Raw genomic sequence first — 11,743 nt, 5'->3', positions numbered from 1 at the left:
CAGCAAGGGTTTGGCCTAAAGCCTCGAGAGAACAGAGGCACCATTTACCAAGATGGAGAGTATGCGAGAAGCAGGTTTTGTAGGAGGAAACAGAGAGTGGCTTTGACACCATCCAAATAAGAATTATTCACAAAACATTAGCTGCTTCAGAGCACTTTTATCCTATCCTCTTTCACAGGATTTTGTCCTCACAACGATCTTGTATGGTATGCGGGAGTGCACACACGTTTCTAAATATACCAGGACACTTTTCAGAAAGGGGGCAGACAGATTTCAGGGAGGGCAGTTTCCAAGGCGATGGCTTTTGTCTTGTCGTTCTTCTTATTGTGTAATTACCGAAGTTTATTTCTCTCTCGTGAATGTTCCCAGGCAATCTACTGTCCTCAAGAGCTGATGTCCATCTCTGTGTCGGAAACGGTCATCCCATGTTCACCCGGAGGGAGAAAGGGAAGCACAGGGTGAGCCCCTTTCCCAGTCGGGGCACAAGGAGGGAGCGCACAGCTCCTCTGTCCAGTGGTCATCCCCCAGCCTCTCCTTGTTGCAAGGTTGGCAGCCGCTGGCCGCGTTCCTAGCTGCACTTGGAGCTGGGTACTTCTAGAAGAAGATGGGGATGGGCGCGAGGGATCAGCTAGCAGCCTAAACCACACCCTTCCCCACTTCCACTGAATTTAGAACATGACCTTGGCAAGATGGCAAATCCCCACATTTCAGATCTGACTGACAATGTCTTGAAAGTAATACTTTACTGATTTTTTTTTTCACCCCAGCAATGGTTTGGTAAAAGGAAAATCACATTGTGTAATGTCCCAGAGAACCTTCTGAAAGTCTTCCTTACCCATCATCTCTCGCTCCAAAATTTCAGTCTCAGCACAGTTTATAAAGATCATTTTAGGCTCTACTGATCTTGCCAGTTCCATCTAATCCAATTGCCAATTAGAAAGCCCAGTAAAAAGCAATCGCTGCAAACAGATGTCAGTGTAGCAGGTGGAGAAGAGGGAAGCAGGATGAGTATCTGCAATGTAACGTTCTGTCGTGTGTGCATGTGTGTGTGTGTGTGTGTGTGTGTGTGTGTTGGAATGTCTTGCTGTACTTCTTACCTCTTGATAAAATTTCCTCAAGTCTCCCAGTGCCCGTGCAGTCCTAGCCAATCTTCCCTCTCCTGGCCCCAACATGCAGGCTTCCTTCTGCGTTTCTTTGTCAACTAGGAAAGAAGGAGCATCGTTCAAGTGGCTTTTGCTATTCATCCTCCCTCCCCGGGTCCTCTCTTACCCAGCCCCACCCCTGGTCCTCTCCGAAAAAATACACACATATCTGTCCCTTTTGTTCTGAAGGCAGGTTCTATCCCCAAAAAGGAGGAAGCGAGGCCCAGGCTTTGAGGGCCGAGTAAGAATCCACCCACAGTGGCTGAAGGCATTCTGGCATCTCAGAGCATGAGATGAGGGGTCTCTGATTGCGTCCCAGCAAAGCGGCCATGATGCTTTAAATCTGATGCCTGATTGTTTGGGCCCATTGAACTCTTTCTCCTTCCATCCTATAGCCATCCCCACAGGAAGAGCTCAAAAGGACTCGCTTTCCATGCACTCTCCATGCCACCCAGATCTCTGCAGAGGAAAAGCTGCGCTGGTGAACAATTGTGCACTGAATGTGACAGAGAGCCAAGCACAGACCAGTTGGAGCCCCTGCATGAGTCCACGCTGAGAAGCACCGCTCCTGCCCGTGGCACCACACTGCAGGCGTGAGTGTAACGTGCCAGGAAGGTGCGTTGGGATGGGGGGTGGGAGTCAGGGTTGGCGTGAAGGGGCATTTGTCCCCTGGCCCACAGTGGTGTGAGGAGGTGGCGGCAAGGTGGCAGAGCTGGTGGAGGGTCTGAGTGCTTTCTATAGATACTAAGTTACGTGGCTGGGCTACCACGGTGTCCACTATACAGAACTGAACTTGTGTACCTGGCCAGTGAATGCTGGCACCAAGATTTAAATGCAGACAGACTGGGCTGAGAGTCTGTGCTCTCAACTAGCAAGATTACTGCCTTCCTGGCAACCAGGGGCTACCAGGTCCTCCAGAGTGGGCTTGTTACCTACAAAACCCCAAGTCTTGCTTCTCTATTTACTCATGATATTTTTTAATTATTTAAAATTTTTTTCAAACTGATTTTTCAAATTGCGGGAAAAGGCACAATTTTTATCATCTTAACCGTTTTTATCATCTTAAGTTGATAAGTTTTTATCATCTTAACCGTTTTAGTGGCGTTAAAGACATCCGTACCCCTTAAATAGCTCTTGGTTGCTCCCTTACCCCATGGGCAAGCACCATTCTACTTTGTACCTCTATGAATCTGAGTACTCTAGGAGCCTCATATAAGTAGAATCCTACAACTGATTTCTGTGCATTGATTTTATATCCTGACACTTTACTGAATTCCTGTATAAGTTCTAGCAGTTTTGGAGTGGAGTCTTTTGGGTTTTCCACATATAGTTGCATTTCTCTACACAAACAGCAAGACAGAAGAAAGGGAAATTAAGGAGTCAATCCCATTTACAATTGCACCCAAAACCATAAGATACCTAGGAATAAACCTAACCAAAGAGGCACAGAATCTATACTCAGAAAACTATAAAGTACTCATGAAAGAAATTGAGGAAGACACAAAGAAATGGAAAAATGTTCCATGCTCCTGGATTGGAAGAATAAATATTGTGAAAATGTCTATGTTACCTAAAGCAATCTACACATTTAATGCAATTCCTATCAAAGTACCATCCATCTTTTTCAAAGAAATGGAACAAATAATTCTAAAATTTATATGGAACCAGAAAAGACCTCGAATAGCTAAAGGGATATTGAAAAAGAAAGCCAACGTTGGTGGCATCACAATCCCGGACTTCAAGCTCTATTACAAAGCTGTCATCATCAAGACAGCATGGTACTGGCACAAAAACAGACACATAGATCAATGGAACAGAATAGAGAGCCCAGAAATAGACCCTCAAATCTATGGTCAACTCATCTTCGACAAAGCAGGAAAGAATGTCCAATGGAAAAAAGACAGCCTCTTCAATAAATGGTGCTGGGAAAATTGGACAGCCACATGCAGAAAAATGAAATTGGACCATTTCCTTACACCACACACAAAAATAGACTCAAAATGGATGAAGGACCTCAATGTGCGAAAGGAATCCATCAAAATCCTTGAGGAGAACACAGGCAGCAACCTCTTCGACCTCAGCCGCAGCAACATCTTCCTAGGAACAACGCAAAAGGCAAGGGAAGCAAGGGAAAAAATGAACTATTGGGATTTCATCAAGATCAAAAGCTTTTGCACAGCAAAAGAAACAGTTAACAAAATCAAAAGACAACTGACAGAATGGGAGAAGATATTTGCAAACGACATATCAGATAAAGGACTAGTGTCCAGAATCTATAAAGAACTTAGCAAACTCAACACCCAAAGAACAAATAATCCAATCAAGAAATGGGCAGAGGACATGAACAGACATTTCTGCAAAGAAGACATCCAGATGGCCAACAGACACATGAAAAAGTGCTCCATATCACTCGGCATCAGGGAAATACAAATCAAAACCACAATGAGATATCACCTCACACCAGTCAGAATGGCTAAAATCAACAAGTCAGGAAATGACAGATGCTGGCGAGGATGCGGAGAAAGGGGAACCCTCCTACACTGTTGGTGGGAATGCAAGCTGGTGCAACCTCTCTGGAAAACAGCATGGAGGTTCCTCAAAATGTTGAAAATAGAACTGCCCTATGACCCAGCAATTGCACTATTGGGTATTTACCCTAAAGATACAAACGTAGTGATCCAAAGGGGCATGTGTACTCGAATGTTTATAGCAGCAATGTCCACAATAGCCAAACTATGGAAAGAACCTAGATGTCCATCCACAGATGAATGGATCAAGAAGATGTGGTATATATACACAATGGAATACTATGCAGCCATCAAAAGAAATGAAATCTTGCCTTTTGCGACAACATGGATGGAACTAGAGCGTATCATGCTTAGCGAAATAAGTCAAGCGGAGAAAGACAACTATCATATGATCTCCCTGATATGAGGAAGTGGTGATGCAACATGGGGGCTTAAGTGGGTACGAGAAGAATAAATGAAAGAAGATGGGATTGGGAGGGAGACAAACCATAAGTGACTCTTAATCTCACAAAACAAACTCAGGGTTGCTGGGGGGAGGGGGTTTGGGAGAAGGGGTGGTATTATGGACATTGGGGAGGGTATGTGTTTTGGTGAGTGCTGTGAAGTGTGTAAACCTGGTGATTCACAGACCTGTACCCCTGGGGTTAAAAATATATGTTTATAAAAAATAAAAAATTATATTAAAAAAAAAAAAAAAAAAAAAGTAGAATCCTACAGAACTGGTCTTGTTGTGATGGGCTGGTTTCATTTAGCAAAATGTCCTCAAGATTCACCCATGTTGTAGCACACCTCAGAATTCCCTTCCTTTTTAAGACTGAATGATATTCCATGGTACGGTTAATGCTACATTTTGTTCGTCCATTCATCTTTTAAATACTTGGGTTATTTCTGCGTCTTGGCTACTGTGCATACTATCACTATGAGCACAGGTGTACGTACACATTGCTTCAGTTTCCAGAATGTGGAGATGCTGGATCCTATGGTGATCTGATCAAGCATTGCATGTTGAAAAATTCTTGCCTGCCAGGAATAAATCCTACCTGGTCTTGGTGCAAAATCCTAATGGCAACACTATCTAATGTTGCTAAATGGGTACAGTGTGCTGTTTTTAATATTACTGGCAACTTATGAATATTATTTCTACTACTAGCAGTAACATTATTATTATTAATACCTGATGGGACATGCTTGATACCTAATAGCAATCCTGTACTATTGCAAAGATTTGATCCTCTCGGTTACTAAAAGAAAGCAGTACCATCTCTATCTGATAGACAAGGAATCTCTGGGAGAAAAGAGGTGACATCACTTTCCCCAGGGTCAACAGTGAGGGCTGCCATATAGGTATGGATCACTGACCAAGCCCCTTCTGTGTGGCCCTAAAAATGCCAAGCAGGAGCTGCTGAATATAAGGTGTTTGAGAAGACAGACTTCAGCCAGTAAAATTATAGCTCTGTGATTGTCAGAACTTCCAAGTGACAGAAGAGACCACACTGGTCAGTGTGCCCTCCACGGAGGAGGGTTCAGCTGCAAAGCTGAGAGCTCTCTGCCAAAGCCAAGGCTATGAGGGAGGTGGTTCAAACATCAGACAGGTGTTAGACACAAATGCACATTATTGAAAAGCTCCTTGAGCTTTTAAGACTGTATAATTCGTGGTTCTTTTCAGCACTAAGCACTAAAGGCAAGCAACATTTGCGAATGACCACGGTGTTCTGAAGGTGCCCTTTTATGCTTAAGAAGTGTTATTTGAGAGAAAACTCTAGAATCCAAAGATGATTCTTCCACTCTGGATGTTCTTAAGGACAGCAGTGTTGTCTTAAGCATTTATCTCTTATGAGCACAGGATGTGGCCTGGGTGTAATTATTTGTTGGATGGAAGGACAGCAGAAAAAGTGTGTGAACTCAGGAAATGAAATGGATTTTGTCTCCAAAGTAATTTCAGAGGGACATCTATAGCTGGTTGGGGAAGGAAAGGACCATAGAGATTCCTGAATCCAGCCTCCCCTGACACAAGGGACTCAGTGGCCAGCATGGCGAAGAAACTTGCCCAAAGTCACCTGGCAGTGCTGTGTTCCTCACCTTCCTGCCTAGCACTTATGACCAGCTACCACCGATGTCGCTCCCATGTTCTAAGATCTCCCACAAACAACATAACAAAATGGAGTTTCCGCAGGCTTACCGGATAGAGTTACAGAGGGCTCGCTCTAGGATACAGAGCTACCTTCAGTTTCAAGGCAAAGCTAGAAGTCACAAATTGTATCATCTCCTTTGGAAGGACCTTTTCAGGCTTCATCTGCCACAGAGGTCCTCCTGAGAGCTAACCTGAGTCTCTCATGCTATAATGTTCCAGTTTCTAAAATTAAATGGATGCTTTTCTCTGGGTCCTCCCAGGACTATGCCTCCCTCTGCTATCACAGGCCTGACATTGGGTTTGAAATGCAAGGGGTCTTGTGCTGCCTCCCTCATTAAAGCTTAGGAGGCTTCAGGCTGAAACTGGGCAGGCGCCTGTCCCAACCACAAGCCCGGCATGGTGAACACATTTAGGAGATGTGTTGGACTCACGCCCCGACGCCATGGGGCTCCAGACCTTTGTGCTACAATCAAGGACACTTAGGACCAGGCAGCCTGAGTGAATTACTCCAAGTTACTTTGCAGTGTCTTGGCAGGGCTGGACCTCCAGTGATTTCACACACATACATGACAAGGACAGTGACTTCACCTAAAAGGTCTCTGCCATTCAACCAATATCTGTGTTTCCAGATCAGGTGGCCGCACGATGACTTCACGGTTATGATGAATCACATAAGACTACTCCCAGTGCTTATGGTGCCCAAGTGGAGTCGAGGGGGAAGACACTGCTCAGACTGTTCTCTCCCACCTTCTGTTCCCACGCCTGCCCCTCCAACAAGAAAACAGGAGCCCTTCTCCACGGTACACGCAAACCTCTTCGTCTGGACAAAACCATGTTCCCCATCTCTGCCATCTGTTTCATCTTTCTTTCTCTGCATTCAGAGTTCTCCCAGACTCTTGTTTGGGAACAAACCTCCAGAAAACAGTCTCCCCACCCTCCCCATTATCTTTATTTCATTTGTGGAGCTTTTGAGTTGTTTGAAGATTGTCTTAAATGCCTTCATGAACTGCCTGCAAGTTTATTAAGTACCTCTCCTCTCCTTAGCCATAAACATTACTGTACTTCTGTTCTTGCATGTAAAAGTCAGAAAACGACCGTCTCTTGGGAATTCCATCCCCTGACCATGGTCCTGCTTTAATCCCTTCCTTACACTTTCTCTTCTGTAGCTCGAGATCCAGAGTGAGACCCTGGCAGTGTCCCAGACCCTGAGCGGGGTGAGAAGGGGCAAGCAGCCTGGCCTGTCCATATGTGTCCACGACGGAGGAACAAAAATGCTGCCCAGACTTTTCACACACATACCTACTGTGTACTAATATGACTGGCCAGAGGCCGCGAAAAGAGAGACACTAAACTTGTAGCAGGCAGAAGAACGGGAGACAGAGAAAGAATCCGTTTTATCTCACTGCTCCCATACCTTTCCCCAGAGGAGTCCCGGGAGGGAATGAAAAGACCAGGGAAATGAGGTAATGGAGGGCACCCCAGATTCACACCATTAAGCTGCACTGGGCCACAAAGGAACAGAAGCCAAGATCCTTCCGTCTTCCGCTTTCCTCCCTCAGGATATGCCCGCCGGGATGTTATCTGGGAAATCAACAGTCTAGCAAGGGAGGGAATTTGTTTTGCACACTGACTTCAGAAATTCTTTTTACGGGAATGTGACTCCTTTTATTATACAGGGGGATAAAACATGCAGATGAATAGGCAATTTTATGGCTCGGTTTGAGCGTTATATTTTATCAGCATAGTGGGTGGGTTTTGTCACGCCCGTTACCAACTGTTAGCAGTGAGGATCAGAGAGCTGGTGCACAGGAGGAGACGGGCCCTGGGAGAGCCTCGCAGAGCCACATGCTTCTCTGAAAGCTTGTCCAGCTCTGCCAGACCTATAGGACTTAGTGAGGGTAGGGTCCGCTTCTCACTTACTCTCTATCCAACATGTTCCTGGACACCAAAGCTGTGCTCGATAACAAGCCTGATCTACATTTTCTGCTTTTAATTCTGGTTGCAGTGTTCTCCCCTCTGTCCTGCCCTGCCCTGCCCTTACAGGCTTCTGGCCGCTAAGTTCCATCCTGGCCCAGTTGACTTCCGTGTGATCAGCCTAAGAAAGGAATCGACAGGCGGGTGGGGAAATGTTACCAAATGAATAGTCACTGAGAACTCCATCAGGAGCTGGAGCCAGAGCCCACAGAGAAATTTATCACCAGAACAACAGCACTAGGACCTAGTGACAGGTGTCCCTGGAGGCTGGCTCCTGTCCTGAGGTCTCCTGTGAGCTATTCCAGCCCCTGTAAGAGAGGTATCTATACTCATATAAGATGTGGAGAGTGATTGCAAGTTATGGGGGAGTGCAAGCCATGAAGCCAGGCTAATCTGGCTTAGATCTGACCCATCTATTTACATGGTGAGTTTCAAGCAAGTTGCAAAAGATCCCCAAGCCTCAGTTTCTCCATCTGTAAAATGGGTATGACGACACTTGATTTTTGTGAGCTCTACATGAGTTAGCAGAGATTTGTACATAGCTGTGATAAATACTCTGTTAAATGAGTCACTGACTATAAATCATCTTTTCCAGTGACTAGTCCATCATTTATGATTTTAATAAATAAATAAATAAGTGGATGAGTATAGATTTCCTATCATAGTGCATGGCATATAGTTTGCTGTTAAAATTAAAGTTAGCTCTTGGGGTGCCGGGGTGGCTCGGTTGGTTAAGCTAACTCTTGGTTTGGGCTCAGGTCACAATCGGATGTGTCACGGGATCAAACCCCATGTCAGGCTCCATGCTCCATGAGGAGTCTGCTTGAAGATTCTCTCTGCCCCTCCCCCATGTGCATGTTCTTGTTCTCTGTCTCTCAAATAAATAAATAAATCTTAAAAAATTATATATATATATATATATATATATATATATATATATATATATGGTTAGTTCTCTCATCTACCAAGATGTCATCTCCTCCCACTTGTTGGCCTTCATGATTTGGACATGCTGGCCCAGAGAGGTGAAATGATCTTGTCAAAGTTACAGAGAGACAGTGTGCCCCAACTCCCAGTTAGTGCCCCATCCCTCTGCCCCATTTGACTCCAGCTAGCTCACCCCCACACTGCTTCCAGAGTCATGCAGATCGGTTGTCCTCTCTCTCCCACAGAGATCTTCCACACTCCCTGGGGTAACACTGAGTCAGGCCCTCCAACCCTGTGTCTACTTAGCATCACCTCCCCTCTTCCCATCAGCAATGGTTAACTTTACGTATCAACGTGGCTAGGTCATGATACACAAACATTTGGTCCAACAGTATTCTAGATATTTCTTTGAAGGTAGTTTTTAGATGAGATTAAAACTTAAATTAGTACATTTTGAGTAAAGCAGATTACCCTCCACAATGTGGGTGGGCCTTATCTCATCTGTTGAAGGCCCAAATTCAAAACAAAACAGTCCAAAATAAAAAAAGTGAAACCCTCCCAAAGGAAGGAGGAATTCTATTGTCAGATAACTTCAGCCAGGTGGTCAAGGTTAAACACCAACAGTCCTAAAACAGGTTGATTGTATGTATTCATGATATATGAAGAAAATGGCATAGTCCCTATGTACGCATGAGCAAAGCATCAGACAAATTCCAAGACAGGGGTGTCCTACAAATCACCACCAAAACTGCCAAGGACGTGAAAAACAGGTGAAGCCTGAGGACAGCCAAGAAGAGCATAGGGAAACGTGATGACTGAATATAACGGGGTGTCTGAGAGAGAATCCTGGAACAGAAGAAAGGACATAAGGTCAAACCTAAGAGAATCTGAGTAAACTGTGACTTAGTTGACAATAAGGTATTGAGATCAATTCATTGATTGTAAGCCATGAGCCACACTGGTTTGAGATGTTTGGGCAGAAGCTCCCTTATCTCAGCTTTTGCCTTTAGCCATTTCAGTTAACCACAGTCAACCCAGGTCCAGAAGCTGATGTGACCCCTTGTGACCCCTTGTCAGAAGGTCAGCGGTAGCCTCCCATTACGTCACATGCCTGCGTCATCCCCTTCGTTCCATCTGGTCACACGGGTTTTTTGTTATCTCAAATCATCATAAGAAAGGTCAGTAGGGTTCAACAGGTATTTGGAGAGAAACCACATATACCTGACTTTGATTAGAGCATATTGCTTTAATTTTTTTATTTTATTATTAGTCATTGTTAATCACTTACTGTGCCTTATTTATAAACTTTGTCATAGGGTGCGTGTATGGACAGGAAAAATCATAGTCTGTTTAGGGTTTGGTCTTATCTGGGTTTTTGTTACAGGATTTTCCTTTCCTTCGGTGCCCGTGATTCTTGGTCACCCCATGGTAAAGAATGAAGAGTTAGACCAGACAAAGAAGGATGGACAGCAAAGCAAAGTTTACTGAGTGATAGTAAAGTTTATTGAGCAATAGTACAAAGCTCCGAAGAGGGAGGGGACCCAAAAGGTTTGCCACAGCAGTTTCTCCATCTAGGGGTTTTTATGGGCTTGTTGGTGGGCTCTTTTCATCTGATTAACCCTCCTTGCTCCTGTCCTTCCGTCCGGTGTTTGTCATCTATCTATCACTTGGGAATGGGTGGAGGGCTCCTTCCAGGGTGTTGTAAAAGCCTTGTAAGAATGGTTTCTTCTAGGGCAGGGCCCCTTGTCCCTGCCTGCCTTTCTCCCAACTCTCCTTCATCAGTTTCAGGCATCCACTTGGGGTTTTGCATTATTCCAGTCAGTCATGGGTAAGTGGGGGGTCACTGTGATAGGAGAAGTCAGGTGTCAGCTACCTGGGTGTGCTTCATGATATCTTCTCAATTTTTCTGTAAATCTAGAAATGTTCCAAAAAATAAAGCCTATTTTTTTTTAAATAGGGAAGTTATTAAACATCAATAAATCTCAGGGACGCCTGGGTGGCTCAGTCAGTTAAGCATCTGCTTTTGGCTTAAGTCATGATCTTGGGGGCCTGGGATCGAGCCCCACATCGGGCTCCCTGCCTCTTCCTCTGCCCACCCCCACTCGTGCTCTCTCTGTCTGCCTCTCAAAAATAAATAAAATCTTTTAAAAAATCAACAAATCTCAGTATATTGACCTTAACTCAGATCCTGATTCAAAAAAAAAAAAAAAAGAAAGAAAGAAAGAAAGAAAAGAAAACTGAGACTCAAACCTAGGGCTGAGCCTTTAAGGAAGAGTTTGCTGATTACCTGTGACACCGTGGACAGATTTCTGTTTCTCTTAATGACTTACCCTTTTTCCACAGAACTCAGTTTAAGTGGGCCATTCCTTCTAGCCTTAATCTTTTGGGACTTGGAGAGGTACTTCTCAGGAATTCATCTCCCTCCATTCGAAGCCCAGATCATACTAGTGATTTGCATTTTGAAGAAAAAAGTCAACTACCTGGATTATTCTGGTGAGGACGGTCTACAGTCCATACGCAGGTGTTCTGTTCCTCCGAACCCCCTACTCTTCCTCCACCGAGGGCAGCCCGTGTCTGCTCTCTAGCTCCACCTACTGGACCTTGTCTAAACCACCTTGATAAATGCACGTGCCCTGCAAGACCCAACACTAGGTAGGCACTAAGGAGAACAAACCAGAATCCAAAACATCAGAGAACACCAGGATTAGAGAAAACTCCTAAGATGACTCTCTTCTTTTTCTGAAAGGAAAACCAAGGGTCAGATCCACTGGGTATTACCTGGTGTGGAGCCAAATTGACTGAGGTTTGAACCCTGGTCCTGTTCCTTCTTCGTAAGGACGCCCTGTCAAGTTGCTGACTCACTTTGGTATTCACCTTCCTCGTGTAAGATAGCGATGATGAAACTAGCCCCCATGGCTGTTGTTTGTTTAGTTCTTTTTGTTTTTTAGTTTTAAATTTTGAATATGAGGGTGCAGAAAGTTTAATAGATATTTCTTGGTTGATACTTGAAGTTACAAACATGACGTTCGGGTCCTACGACA

The 11,743-nt window shown here is 44.6% G+C and overlaps 1 long non-coding RNA gene across 1 annotated transcript; it reads right to left on the bottom strand.

Annotated features, from left to right (window-relative positions):
- Positions 1–217: 217 nt before the first annotated feature.
- Positions 218–11,224, bottom strand: LOC309858310. Its single transcript, XR_014308144.1, has 3 exons — positions 11,033–11,224; positions 1,098–1,201; positions 218–594 (listed from the first exon to the last, which is right to left on the bottom strand). It is a non-coding gene; the product is annotated as an uncharacterized lncRNA (long non-coding RNA).
- Between the last annotated feature and the right edge of the window lie 519 nt (positions 11,225–11,743).

This window comes from Mustela nivalis (assembly GCF_964662115.1).
Source record: "Mustela nivalis genome assembly, chromosome: 2".
Classification (NCBI taxonomy): Eukaryota; Metazoa; Chordata; class Mammalia; order Carnivora; family Mustelidae; genus Mustela; species Mustela nivalis.
Note: the sequence above shows the minus strand (reverse complement) of the source record. Positions and strands in the feature narration are given on the sequence as shown.